This window comes from Branchiostoma belcheri, unplaced genomic scaffold, assembly GCF_001625305.1.
Source record: "Branchiostoma belcheri isolate BF01 breed outbred unplaced genomic scaffold, Haploidv18h27 scaffold30, whole genome shotgun sequence".
NCBI lineage: Eukaryota > Metazoa > Chordata > Leptocardii > Amphioxiformes > Branchiostomatidae > Branchiostoma > Branchiostoma belcheri.
This window is the reverse complement of record NW_017803910.1, coordinates 1,506,169-1,521,406: the sequence shown is the minus strand read 5'-3', so window position 1 is coordinate 1,521,406 and position 15,238 is coordinate 1,506,169.

Below are 15,238 nucleotides of genomic sequence, written 5' to 3'. Positions count from 1 at the left end.
CTACGCGCTTTGGCTGTCTTCCTCCGTATGGCCGTCCGACAGTTACGTCTGGTACGTTTTGGAGAACATCCACACCAGAAGTCGGGCTCGGAATCTGCCGGTCAACCCCGAGGGATTGCGCGAAAATCTCGCGAGAATTCACGTGTACTTCCGTGACTTGAACTACGAACTTATCACTGAAAATCCAACTTATACTGAGGAAACGTTGCTCAGTGGCCTCGGTGGACTGTTAGGACTGTATGTAGGTCTATCTGTTATCACGGTCTTTGAATTCATCAATTTAGTCGTTGATGTAGTCAAGGTTGCTTGTAATAAAGAAATGAAAGATAAGAGCAACATGGACCCACCTGTGATAATGACTGGTAGCTAACAATACAAATATCTATTATGACCAAATGGTTAATTGTTAACAACTACCAGGCGCTGCTATCCATCTAGAAGCTGGGTAAAGTTGAACTAAAAGTAGACATGCATGTTAAGGTGATACACTATGTTATCAAGACTTGATAGAAGCACAATGTAGACATTATGGTCATTGCATGTATCAATTTGGTTATTGATGTAGTGAAGGTTGCTTGTAAGAATAAAAGGAAAGATAATATTGGCATTTGAATATCTACCATATTAACTACTTGCTGACACAAGTGTACTACAGGCTGATGAATCTAAAACATACAACAATCTGTAATTGTAACTGTAGATGCTGTGAACCTGATACAAGTCAAGTGTCGTGTGATCAACAGCATTACTTGTATTCAATGTGTTTCTTGTAGTGTTTGTGCGGTTGATACGTAAAAAGTAAAAATGCACATTAAAATATATCATTAGGATAATACCGACGAAAATAATGTGTTACTTGTATGTTGGTACGCTTAACACATAAAAAGTAAAGATGCACTGTGAGACGTATCTTTGATACCGACGACGCTACTGATATAGTACCTGGTATGCTTAAGAAGATATCATGAATAAATGGATTACGAAGATTATCGTGGCTATGCGTTCTCGCCTTTTGATTGATAGAAAGATTGATAGACTTAACTGGTCGTGTAGGACCATTGCAACGAAAGGTAACCTGTGGTAACCCACTTAAGAATGTAGAGAATGCAGTACATGGTCGAAACGTACATTGTAAGCATCTTGCAGTATCAATGATATTGAATGTCAAATTTATCTAGGAAATCCATTTTCACTGCACATACCTGGGTTTGACTTTTACCATAAATCCACTATATATACCAAAGTAGTTAATGAAATATTCAAGAGCAGCTTTCTGATAATAAGATTACACAGGAGTACATAAAGTGATAAAGAGTAGGTGTATGTCAACTAATATTCTTAAGTAGTGACTAATAAATCGTTTTTCAGCTGTTGCACTGCAGATAAGTATTTGCAAGTATCATTTTATATCTAATTTGCTGGCGTAGAGTATGTTTTGATGATTAGATTACTACCTACGCCCTGGCCTTGGTGCTTGAAAGGTTAAAAGCCTTTTTAGATATTATCTCATAATTGATCAAGCAGCACATGATTCAGATATCTGAACTGTTTCGCGATTTACCTTCGCACGCCCAGGTTAGTATTTTTGATTGTCCCTGGAAATGCGACATCGTCGTCATCTATTCTGTGACCTTAGCCATACATATACTTAGCAGGACCTTGTAGCTTTATTGCCAGTTCCAGCATTGTGCATGGTTACTAAAGGATCGTCTTCATCCTTACAGCCTCGAAACATCTCTTGGGATGTGGTAAATCTTAGAGATCGGATTTTACCCATGTCAGATCAGTCAGATCAGTGTTCTCACTGTTGCGGAACGGACTGAAATCTCTCCATCCGACTGTCGTCAGTCCAACACCAGTGGTAAGTACTAAATTTTCTTATTTCTATACGCTACAGTAAAACGTCCATCACAAATATGTTAATAGAAGCTCTTGTTTTTTTTTTTTGTTTAGCAGCCTACTCTCTTTACCTGCTAACGTAACGTAAGTTAGATTCTCTTCCATTCCACATTGAAGTTATTTTGCCTGCTGTCGTCTTTTAGAAAATCATTCTAAACCTAAATAAAATTGGTGGCAATGTAATTACTCGTACACTGATAGAGATAAAGGTTTGGGACGAACGTTCATCTGACGTGATAGGGGTGTGCTAAGACTTGAATTAAGTATGAGATTGGACGCTGCTTTGTACAATACGATGCGAACTAAACTTCTGATGGGAGAAGCGAAGAGCATTCGTGTATCCCAGATTACTGTAATTTCTCAGAACGACCTGTGGGCCATGGGCGGCATGAACTGACGCACTTCGGTGGGAGGGGTATCAAAACGGAGAATTGTCACTAAACATGTCCATATTTGGTTTGGCACAAAGTAGCCAGGAAGCTGACCAAGATATGGCCATAAGTGGCTAATCTATTGGCAATTCATCATCGTCATCACCGTCTCTCTCTCTCTCTCTCTCTCTCTCTCTACACACACACATATAGATAGATATGTAGATAGATGACATGGCATGACATGAACGATATGATCCGATATAGTAAGCAGGAAATCCTATTATTGTTTATTATCCTCCACGCAACGAAGTGCCCTTTTGAATTATTAGATTAGACATGTTGATTTGATTATATGGATGACATCCGCGCGCGCATGAATTTTCGGCCGTTTCCAAAAAAAAAAAGTTTCCAACCATACTGTAAATCGTACAAAACAGTTGCAAAATGAGCAAAAATATACCATAAGTTACAAAAAAATTAATAAAAACTATACCAATGTCGTAGAATGCCAAAATCAAACGAAAAAAGACGACATTGTAAAGAAATGAACTTGAAGACTAGATTATTCGCCAAACCATATTCTGTGCCATTTGCTCAACCCTCATGACCACGTAGATTTCATAATGTAAAAGAACTTTTTTTTTTGCCAAAACTTTTTTTATTCGCACGCTCGCATCAGTTTTGGGGCTCCCGGAGGATGTCATCCATATAATCAAATCAACATGGCCTTAGTGCTAATTAATGTCTCTTGATTGATATATCCGAGTCATCCCATATATACAGCTTTAATGTTATGACCATTTCAATGCGCAAGGTCCTCGCAGTGGTAACCGAAATAGATAACCTGAAGATGGCAGACATCGAAACAAAAGGACAAGAGGCAAAGGAGTTCAACAAAACGGAGGATTTGGACGTGCGAATCCTGAAGTTGATTGACATCCGCGCTAAACAACATGCCGCAAAAGAGGTCGCGGTTTGTTTGGCAGCTCATGAGAAGATGATGAAGGAACGTGCCAAGACTGACATCAAGGTAATCTCAATACGATCGATTGATGAGCATAGAGACTCTTTTTACACAACCAAGTGTTTTATTCACCGCCGACGTTTCCGTGACCGTCAGTCACCTTCCTCAGGGCAATTCTGACTGGTTCACATTGCAATACAGCAAACGTGTCGCTGCTATACTATAATAGATGCATCCCCAAACGTACAATATTTACATCTACACATATACGTGGTTATAGGGAACTGTATCTACAATGCGGTTCCAAACGTACAGAAGTACGTACAGATGACATAGTTGTGGTCAGGTGTTAAATGTCGGCTGTGAATAAGACACTTGGTTGTGTAAAAAGAGTCTCTTTACTCAGCGTTTTACAGCATCGATTGATCGCAACCATATGTGTATCTAATGAAATTTCAGGGCGGCGAAAATTATTGTCTGATATTGACATTTACTGCACATTTTCGTCATCATTTGATACTAAGATGGGCGCCGCCATATATACCAAAATGATATAGAAGAACTTGAAAAGATATTCATTTCGAAGATTTGATGCTAATTATATAATCATTATCTTTCTGTACTAACGATGGGGGACCCTGAGAACTTACGAGCACGGGTTTGTTGAACGTTTCAGGCGATGACAAAGCAGTTTTGTTCAACCACCACAGCCCATGGTGTGAGTAAAATTGTGGATGCAGACAGCAAGACCGCCAGGTTTGTGTCTTTATGTCGTCAAATTTAGTACTTTCAAATGATTACACTGTGCAGTACATTACTCTTGACAGTAAAGATCATTGATCTTTACGTCTGAAATACGTAACTCTCAAAGCATTATATTGTCTGTGTAGGAGTTTAATCATAGCTGTTATGACAAGACTGAAATGTGTAATTTATAAATATATGACGCTCTTGCCTTTGGTTTGGTTTTCCTTGAATGCCCACGATCATTCTGGCATACTCATTTTCACCTGAACGACGTAAGAAAAGTCGTGATAAGTGCCTTTCCCAAGGGCACAATGTTGTTGACTTGGCAGGATTCGAACCCGGGAACTCTTGGTTCTGGGCCGAATGTTCTGCCGTTACGACACATAACCCCTTTTTTTTACACCACCGTAACTAACCTTCACAATGGTGATGCTGTCTCTCTCCAGAGTCCTGTGGGTGACGATCCTGCTGGCCTGCCTGGGAGTGTTCCTGTACCAGGCCGGGATTCTCATCAAGACGTACTTTGACTACCCTGTTGTCGTGGAGATCAAGGTGGTGGAGAACAACAAGCTCACATTCCCTTCCGTCACTGTCTGCAACAACAATAGGTCAGTGATGAAATTATAACCAAGCTGTTCATTCTTGCTATTCTTCATGAATTCGCTTGCTTTTCCCCACATCCTCAGACCTTTTCTCTATGTCTTCCTCATCCAGGCTCCGGCGGTCCAAAGTGCCGGGAACCCGCCACGGAGCACTTTTATCCCTCAACACACAGACGTCCAGGGGGCTGAAAGAATTCGTACCACCTCCTATTCCGCTCCCCGCGCCTACCCGGCCTGGCGGCGGGCCACACTTAGTCGCTATTGAAGGAGTGTTACATACTATATCCGAAATCCTCATCCATCATGATCATGCGATTGCACTTCGTGACCATGACCATGCCAGCTCGATTTGCGGGTCGACGTCAGTATAGTATTGTTTTCAGTAGATTCATCTGCAACTGATTTCAATACATGTATGAATCAACTATAAAGCCTTAGGCTTAGTACACTCAAAATATTTTGATATTTATGTTGCAGTGAGTTACTTTCCGATATTGAAGCTGTTGTCTAAGGTGCAACTTTGATGACAATCTAGATATTTGACCACAAGGTTGCCAGGTATCATAGATGTTTAATGCTTCAGTGTCTATTGAGATATACCGCTTTATAACGAACGTCTGCATTTTTTAATTTGTGTTCTATAGGAAGAATCCAATGCAGCTATGCACAACGTCTCAGCTCAGGAAAGAGTCCAAGAGTAGCACGTATGGGATTAACGCCTGGGGATATTTCAGTGACAAGAACTTCGCCATCCACCCAGGCCAATGTGGGAAAGATGGCGACACCTGCACGGATTGCATTGCCGGAAGGTTTGTTACTACTCATGTTTTCTACAGTCAATCTTCAGTAAATGTCAACATTATGGTCTATTACATGTGACATGACATATCTACTGTACGCTTTTTGTTGATCACCTTTGAAGTCTCAAACGACCTATATCACCTTGCAGGTTTCCACTGAAGCCCGCTGATCAGGTTCATGTAACCACCGTTTTCTGCTGTCCTCCCACCATTGCCATATCAAAACCTTTCACCGACCACAGTGGCGACAATGTCACGGCCAACGACATGCCAAGTAGTCCAACACCAAAACAGGCCATCGACCAGTGTAAGACCGTGCGGCAAGTTCGAAGAGGACGGCCCTGCAGCGCCTCCCAGCTTCTTCAGCTGTACAAAGAAGGCGTCCGTTTCGACGAGTGGGGTTGGTTCGTCTCACCCTTACAACCACATACACAGATCCGACTAAACGGGTCCTGTAGGGGTGAACCCAGTACGTCGTGCTACGAAAACACTCTCCCAGTCACCACGACAGTGCAGAATGCAGGTGTGTTCTGCTGCTCGCCCGAAGTGTGCATCCAATCGGACTGCACCACTAAGGTGCCCAGCTGCAGTAACCCACTAGGCATGGAAAGTGGAAAGATTTGGGACCGCCAAATCCGCAGTTCGTCTGCTTTCACTGACAAACTGGCACACCATGGTCGACTAAACGCTCCGTCCTTCTGGCAGCCAGACGACCCTAACCCACGATTTGAAGTAGACTTTGAGACGTTCATCGTTCTGACAGGCGTCATCATTCAACTAGATTCACAGAGCTCGGGATTGGAGGGGTACATGCTGGAGTACGCATGGGACGGACTAGAATGGACACGGTACGTGGACGAATATGGAGGAAACATCTACTTGTGTGGGTCTGTCGACGACAATTATTACAACATACAGCACCTTCCAAAAGCCATTGCAGCCAGGCACATTGCCATCCTACCTCTCTTTCACGGAATTAACTACAATCAGTTCCATTTTCGTGCCGAATTCCTTGGCTGTGACATGACCAAATGCAATCTCGATCTAAGAGCTGGAAAAAATTTGTTTGATGTCAATAAGCTTCAGTGTAGTGGCACAGAATGTTACTCAAACGCCACAGCTTATCGCGGAAGGCTTAATTCGTCGTCTAATGACACTTGCGGAAATTGGAGTTGCCCACAAAGTTACAGAGGGTATTGCCTTCGAGATAACTTTTGTCGTACATCCCCTCATTCAAAGGGGGTACAGTTAGTGTGCCCTGTGCCTTCCACGAACGGACCTAGTAACAATTCAGTAACTGTTCCATGTGTAGACATACCGCGGTGCCCAATCAACGATGGTAGACCCGACGATACGTTCCCTACCAGCAGAACCTTCTATCAACATGTCTTTGCCAAGCAGTACTGCCACGAGAAGGGAAAGGTCTTGTGTACAACAGTAGACATTAGCTTCAGGAAGCTAGATGATCACTTCTCGTCAGGCTTAGGGTGGTTCGCCAAAGAAAAACAACAAATGCGCATTGCTGGTGGGCGAATCGTCTTTGAGGATACAGTACAAGCGGGTAGGCCGGCTTACTGTTGTGACAAAATGTTCAGGTTTACCAACAAAAGTTATGACAGTCATCAAACTGCATCAGAAGCCTGTAGTCAACTTGACATGCAATTATGCACGACAAGGCAACTTGGAGCAGCACATAAAGTCGGCATTCGTCGGAGCAAGTTACCCGACGACTTAGCATGGTTTTCTGTCCCGGACAAAGTTGCCTTACTGAATGATACTTGTGGATGCTCTGTTGGAGAAATGTGTTACAAGACTATCATACCATTCCGTCGTCCAAGTCGTCAGGAATCCTACAAGGCACTCTGTTGTCAACAAACGCTTGTGACGACAGACGACAAGTATGACACTGTTGAGGATGCTCGAGAGGCCTGCCGTTCTCGTGGCTTGAATCTTTGCTCTCGAAGTCAAAGCCAGGATGTTTTTCTTGGGGATACAGAGGGCCAAGATGAGGGATGGACTGAGGAAATAGACCCTCAAATTTCCTCTAAACAACAGACATCTCGCGTAGCCTACTGCTGCATCGCAGAGACACAAGAAGACGATGAGCATCAGCTGTACAGATCGCGTGATATTAACTTGTTCAAAGGATGCAACAATCCACTTGGAATGGAAGCTGGGACCATAACGTCTGACCGGATAACAGACAGTGCAGTGTTGCCGTCCTCCTCTGGCGTCATAAATAACGCTCCCCACCACGCACGCCTCAACGGCAAGTCCTCCTGGAAAATGGTAACAACAACCGAGAACGGCTGGATTCTAATAGACCTGGGACAACAAAAGCTGATAACGGGTCTTATAACACAAGGCCATGGTGACAAGTATGTCACATCCTTCAAGTTATACTTTAGTTCCCGAGGCTTTGACTGGAGGCCATACATGGATAATTATAGAGAAGTTGAGTTCATGGGAAATGTGGACGGTGAAACACCTAATCATGTGTATCTTCCTCGTGCAGTTTCAGCGCGTTACATCCGATTACATCCCAAATCGTGGGAAAATGGCCCGAACCTGCGCCTCGAGATCATTGGTTGTAAACGCGAGAATTGTGAAATCCTGTCCAATGTCGGGGCAGATTCCTTCCCTCCGTCTGCTCTCAAGTGTTGGGAGAAGGAATGTATTGTAGGAACTGGGTTGAACTACAGGGGGTTCCAAAATGTTACAAACAGCGGACGGAAGTGTCAAAAATGGGATTCTCATGACCCACATGTCCATTGTATGACACCAGCTCTCCTTCCCAATGCTGGACTGGTCGAAAACTATTGTCGAAATATACCAGGTTCTCTGGCAAATGTTCCGTGGTGCTTTACAGAGGACCCCAAAAGGCCAAAGGAGTTTTGTCCTGTGGAAGTGTGTGAAGTCGCTTGTATTGACTCCGGTCTAGCAACGGTAGCAAACGACGACGACTGGGCGGGTTTCATAGACAATTCGCAAACCGACGACTTTTCCGATATTACCGACATCTCAACGGCATCAAAAAACGAAGTAGAAGACCTTGGTCACCAAAAGAAGGACTTTATTCTACAATGCACGTACGATAAGAGAAAGTGCTCCCTGGATGACTTCAAAGTATCTCAAAACTCTAAATATGGCAACTGTTTTACGTTCAATCATGACCAAGACAATGTACTGGAAACAACTAATGTCGGGGCTGGTTACGGTTTAAAGCTCACGCTTAATGTAGAAAGTGACGAGTATATTGGCATCTTCGGACAGGATCCTGGAGTAAAAGTAACCGTCCACACTCCTGGATCAACACCTCTGCCTGAGGTCAATGCCCTTAGTGCTGAACCAGGAAAGAGCACGTACATCGGACTGAAGCGCCGAGTGGTCAACCGGCAGCCTCATCCTTACGGCAACTGTTCCTTGTCAACAAAGACCTCCCCCCTGTACGGCGGGCTCTACACGTACGAGACATGTAAGCGGTCATGTCTGCAGGAAGCTCTAATCGAAGAATGTGGATGTTCAGACGAACTGTTAGCCATCAATTCAACCATCTGTAGTACCCTGAATGAATCCCAAGAATGTTGTCGACAGAGGGTACGTAAAGAACATGAAACCAACAAGCTAGTTTGCCCTTGTTACCAGCCCTGCCATGAAGAGTCGTATGATGTGTGGGTGTCTTCTTCCTCATGGCCGTCTGAGACATACAGTTCGTACGTGCTTGAAAAAATTCACACTCGGAGCAGATCCAAGAAACTACCAAAGAACCTATACTCTATTCGAAAGAATCTCGTTCGTCTACATCTGTACTATCAGGACCTAAACTACCAGGAGATAAAGGACGTACCCAGTTTTACCGAAGAATCCCTGTTCAGTGGTCTTGGTGGGCTGCTAGGACTGTACATAGGTCTGTCTGTCATCACAGTGTTTGAGTTTTGCAATCTTATCTTGGATATGGTGAAAGTGTTCTTAAAGTTCCGTAAGGCAAATGACACGTTTGATGAGTAGCGCTTACTAAGGACAACTTCTGTATTTGAAATGTATGTTTAGTGCGCCCTGTCCTATCTTGAGTGTGTTGCAACTGCCCATTCCTATCCACAGTATACACTGTTGCTTCTGACTCTTCGTTTGTTGCCTCAAGTAGTTACCTAAATGTTCATAAAAGAAGGCAACAACTTATTGTAATGTACATAGACAACTCAAGATCAACATAAAATAGCTAGCAATGGATGTGTTTCAAATTCTCAATATATCATAAGAGAACTGTGAAGGGTAGCATATGCATGTAATAGGTTACTGCTCCAAAAGCATTGTGCTAATGGAAAGTATTATAGATAGCTAAGAAGTAACGAAATGCAACAAAGTCGATATCAGCATGTTAACTATGACTACAACTTGACATGATATCGTATCTCTCTACATGTTGTATAATGTCTATGTCTACAATATATATCTATATACATGTATCATCCTCTGAAGATGGTCTATTATGTCATCTTGCCAGGTATTGTTTGTAGGATAAGAAACAGTAGAAAATACAATCGTTGAATTACGTATGATATAGAGTTAGTCCTCCGTAGCTTTTTGTAGTGATTGCATACTTCAAACAGTTGGCAATGATATATTAATAAAGTATTGAATGTCGAGACCTATACTTGGAACGTCTCAGTTTGAGAATATCGCATCATAACTCTACAGGAATTGTCTCAAAAGGAAATTTTATTTGTCTATGAATCAGAGACTTATTACACGAAAGTACATTTAGTGAAATATCATCTTTTCCTACTAACTCTGACGGTGAAGTGCTTACTAATAGTAGTCCCTACTGCATGATTCAGTGGCCTGCCATCAATTAAAAGGTACAATGTTAACGACATGGGTATTTTGAATATTGATGCATGAGAAGTGCATTCATCAATGGGTTCGATAAATCCCCAAGTTCTTTATACATATCTAAATGCAAGGAAAGGATAAGAGAAACTAGCATTTCCCCGTCTGTCTGATATAGGTTTTTCACGTATCGCATGATGCACAAGTTACAAATGATGTGATTTGTGCACCGTTTTCAAATATTAATATACTAATGGATTGGTAATAGGTCGTAATTGCTGTAACAATATTAGCTAACCGATGATAGTGCCCTCCATCTATGGCTGGAAAAGATGATAAACTTGAAGAAAAATCAATACTTTTATGTAGCCATTTGCTCTGCGATGTACGCAATAAATCCAATTACAACCAATATAGGGCCACCCAGACTCACGTTAATGAAATGTTGCACAAAGAGACAAGTCTTTTCCAGCACACAGTTTTCAAGGCGTTTGTCGAGTGGCTGTGTAGGAAAATCCTCTCTTTTGCAATTTCGATTGCTGCTTCCCTTTCTACAATGGCATTGATATAACCTATTCTGGCTGCGTTTAGATCTAGCCATATTACTGTCAGATCTACATTGAACATCTCTAAAACGTTATATCCAACATATTTAGCCTGGACAGTGCATTGAGGTAGAAAGGAACCAGACCGGCCGGGCGTCTACCCTTCCAACGATGACAGGACAAAATGAGGAGAAGAACCTCGAGACGAGATCAAAGGAACGTGACAAGAAGGAGGAGCTGGATGTTCGTCTTCTCAAGATGATTGACATCCGCGTCAAACAGCATGTCGCTAAGGAGGCTGCTGTTTGTCTCAGAGCCCAGGAGAAGATGGCGAAGGAGCGGGCCAAGACGGACATAAAGGTAGGAACACTGCATTTACATGCACGTGTAGCCCGTGTAACAGAGTTAGAAATAACATGGTATCCTGAAGCTATAAGTAGAACTGGCACATTTAGCACGTATAGGGTTAGAAGTAACACAGCATCCAGGAGCTATCAGTAGTACCATTTAGCATGGATGGAGTTAGACTTACCACACTGTCCAGAAGGTCTCAGAAGAACTGACAAATTTAGCCTAGCATGGATAGAGTTAGAAGCAATATTATCCAGAAGCTATCAGGATAACTGATACATAGCCTGGAAAGACTTAGAACGAGTACAGTATCCAGGAGATATGAGAAGACAGACAAGATTCCATACATAGAGGATAACATCGTGTTGAACAATTTGCAATACAACAGAATCTAACATATCTTTTGTGTTAGGTAGGCATTTCATCGGTCTCTTAGGACCATGAAGAAGAATTATCTTCTACATCATGTACTTATTTTTTTTTGCTTTACGCTTAAAGCGTCTGTGTCTGAGTCTCTGTTTTTATCCCCCCCCCTTTGTAACCCCTTCTTAACTTCCTGTCTCCAAAGTGTTCTGCTTGATGTAAGAGTCTCCCATGTGTTAATGTCTGTGTCCATGTCTTTCATGGACATTGACATTAACACCTTCTAGAATGGCCTCCCTTTGTACATATCTATTGTGTTATGGTTCATACAAATATAGATGTACCGCGAAGTTCGCTGTGTTGCCAAAATGTGATGTTCATGACAGGACAATACATGTACATGCATGTATTGGTGTAAAGATACATAATGACCAGGTCGGCAGATCATCATTAGTATTACCATCTCTGTGCTCTTCAGGAAATGACCAAACAGTTCTGCTCCAAGACGACAGCCCATGGTGTGAGCAGAGTTGTGAATGCAGACAGCAAGACTGGGAAGTTAGTTTTTCTTTCATGCTTGTGAGATACTACGTAGATACTAATCTGCACATTGTGATAGGTTTTGTACTACCATGTCATTGTAATTGATACTGCTGTGAATATTGACCAAACGTGTCGTTTTCAGTTATGGGGGTCCAATTTACAAAATCTACGGTGGGACCTTACCTGGGGGTTCAAACGATTCACGATTTTGCATCCTCAAAGATGTCCACAACATCAATCTAATTGATGAACGGTCTATGTTAGTCGACTTCTCTGTCTTCCTCTAACCAAACTTCTAGACCATTCGTATCATCTAAGGGAACAAGCAAGATAATGAAGAATCAATAATTGCTCCTAAACAATAAATGGTGCTGTACTCCAATTGAATTGACGATAGGAAGACCTAATCATCCACGTTTACATTCCAGGTTCCTATGGGTTATGATCCTGCTGATGTGTCTGACCGTGTTCCTGTACCAGGCTACCATCATGGTCAAGACGTACTTTGACTACCCTGTTGTCGTGGAGATCAAGGTGGTGGAGAACAACAAGCTCACCTTCCCTTCCGTGACTGTCTGCAACAACAATAGGTGAGTAGTAAAATATCACTCCGTAGTCTTTGGTTATAAATGGTACATACTGCTTTCTCTGCTTAGCACTCAGCATTTGGGAACGAGAGTATGGGAGTTGAACGCACACCACTACCAGTGGACCAGCCTCCTGCTGTAGTGATTGCACTGATGTGTGGCCCAGGGCAACTGAAACGGGGATGCTGGGCGCCGCCCTATGCGTCACTTGATGCTGGAAGGAACTTAATTTATAGTCTTTGGTTATACAAGATGTATATTAGATGAAACACCTTTCGATTTTGAACTTGACATTCAAGAAAACATTGTTCGCAGAGTAAAGCAGATGACTCAACGCTGTATTTTAAGTATTGATACTCCTGATAATGCTATTTATAGTAGCATTATTTAGATTCTAGATTTTCCTTTTATTTCCTTGTTGGTCTCTCTTTACATATATTTTCTGAGGTGCCGTCCTGGTAGAAAAACTAGGCTCTTGCTGTTTGCTCATTGCTCTTTAAAATGGCTGTAAAGTCAAAATAATGAAAAAAGACATGTATATGATCCTACATCCGTGTATCGTATCATCCACACTCGATCAGTTAATTCTGTTATGTCATGATAGACTTCGGGTATCCAAAGTACCCGGAACTCGCCACCAAGACTTAGTTGAGATCAACGAAAAGATATCAGCTTGGATACCAGACTTCCTGGCAACAAGTTCACCTGAACCTGACGGCGGACCACCAGTTCACATTAAACCAGGGATAGTGAACCTTAGGAGCAACATCATCATCTTGCAGTCACAGAGCGACTACGCTCAAGCAAAGATCGTCTGCAAGTCAGTATATGTTTTGTCCTTTCGATTCATTTCGATTCATCCAATGGTATTACCATCTCCCCATGTATTCATTGTGACTTCGAGATATTCATACTTTCAGTTGCATGTTGATCGTCACCCAGACGGAAAAAATAGCGGTGGCCATTTTGGTCTCCTTGTCACATCTGGATGTTCCAAAAAACATTGCACTGCCACAATGTGCCGATCTTGGAATTATGTTATGTACTATGCTGAATGAAAACTGACCACTTTGCCCCGACGAAAAATGACAGGGTTACAACATTTCATTCGTGGGGTCTTGTGGCTTAACGGCAGAGTGCTCGACTCGAAACCAAGAGGTGCCGGGTTCGAGTCTTGACATGCGACCGATCTTGTGCACTTGGGAAAGGCACTTTACTCGACTTTCCTCACTTAACTTAAGTGAAAATGAGTATTGTCTGGCCTGTATTTGTTTCTATGCGTGGGACACCACGCCAGCAACAGCTACCTGTGTCCCAAGGGTATTGTATTGTTACAATTTCAATAAAGAAAATAAAATCAAAATCACTTTTCCTGTATAGGAAGGAATCAAAGCAGCTATGCACAACATCCCAACTCAAGGAAGAGGCCAAGAAACAGCATTTTCCCCTATCTGCCGGCTGGGGATTTTTCAGCCATGAGAATTTGGCTGTCCGGATAGGTTCTTGTGAGAAGGATGGCGATACATGTACAGACTGTATCGCTGGAAGGTTTGTGATTTACACGTTGATTTGGAAATGTAAACTGTTGGGATGCTTCTGAACTTCTGCGAATCGTATTTCAAGCAGGCGCTATTTCAAAAAATCAAAACAATGGGCGTAGATATCAGAAATCATTGAAAACAGCGATGTTAAACAAAAATTATAATGATGTTGATGATAATGATAATTATAATGATGATTTTGTATTCTTTTGTCTTGTTTTGTTTCTTGGCAATAACTTTTAATTGAGTATTTTCGTTACAGTTTCCCACTAAGGCCTGCAAACCAGGTCAACCAAACCCATGCTTTCTGCTGCCCAGTGACCGTCACCATGAGTAGTCCTGTTGGTAGCAATTCAATGGTACCACGACGTGAGGCCCTTGGAGAAGCATGTAACGCCGTGTCAGGTTTAAGTAGGCCCGGGCCTTGTACCGCCTCGCAGCTTCTTCATCTGTACAAAGAAGGTGTAAGATTCGAAGACTGGGGCTGGTTCGCCTCACCTGTAAGACCCGACACACAGATAAGGCTGAACGGTTCTTGCCGGGATGACTTGAGCAACACGTGCTACAAGGATATTCTTCCGGTTACAACACAGTTAAAGGAGGCAGGTGTGTTCTGTTGTTCCCAGCAGGTGTGCGTCCAGTCGGGCTGTACTTCTAAGGTCTCCAGCTGCAGTAATCCACTGGGCATGGAAAGTGGAAAGATATGGGGACCGACAAATCCACGCTTCGTCTTATTTTACTGACAAACAGGCACGCCATGGTAGACTTAATGCTCTGTCCTACTGGCAGTCAGGAGACGACCTTAATCCGTGGTTTGAAGTAGACTTTGAAAGACCCATCCTTCTCACAGGTGTCATCATCCAGCTGGATTCACACGGCTCGGGAATGGAAGGATACGTGTTGAAGTATAGTCAGAACGGAACTTCGTGGACACGATATGTCGATGAGTTTGGCGGGGACGTCATCCTTTGTGGGACCGTCGATGACGATTATTACAACATACAGCATCTCCCCAAGGCCATTGCAGCCATGCGCATTTCCATCCAACCGTTATTTGTTAGTCCTAATAAGTATACCAATTTTCATTTCCGT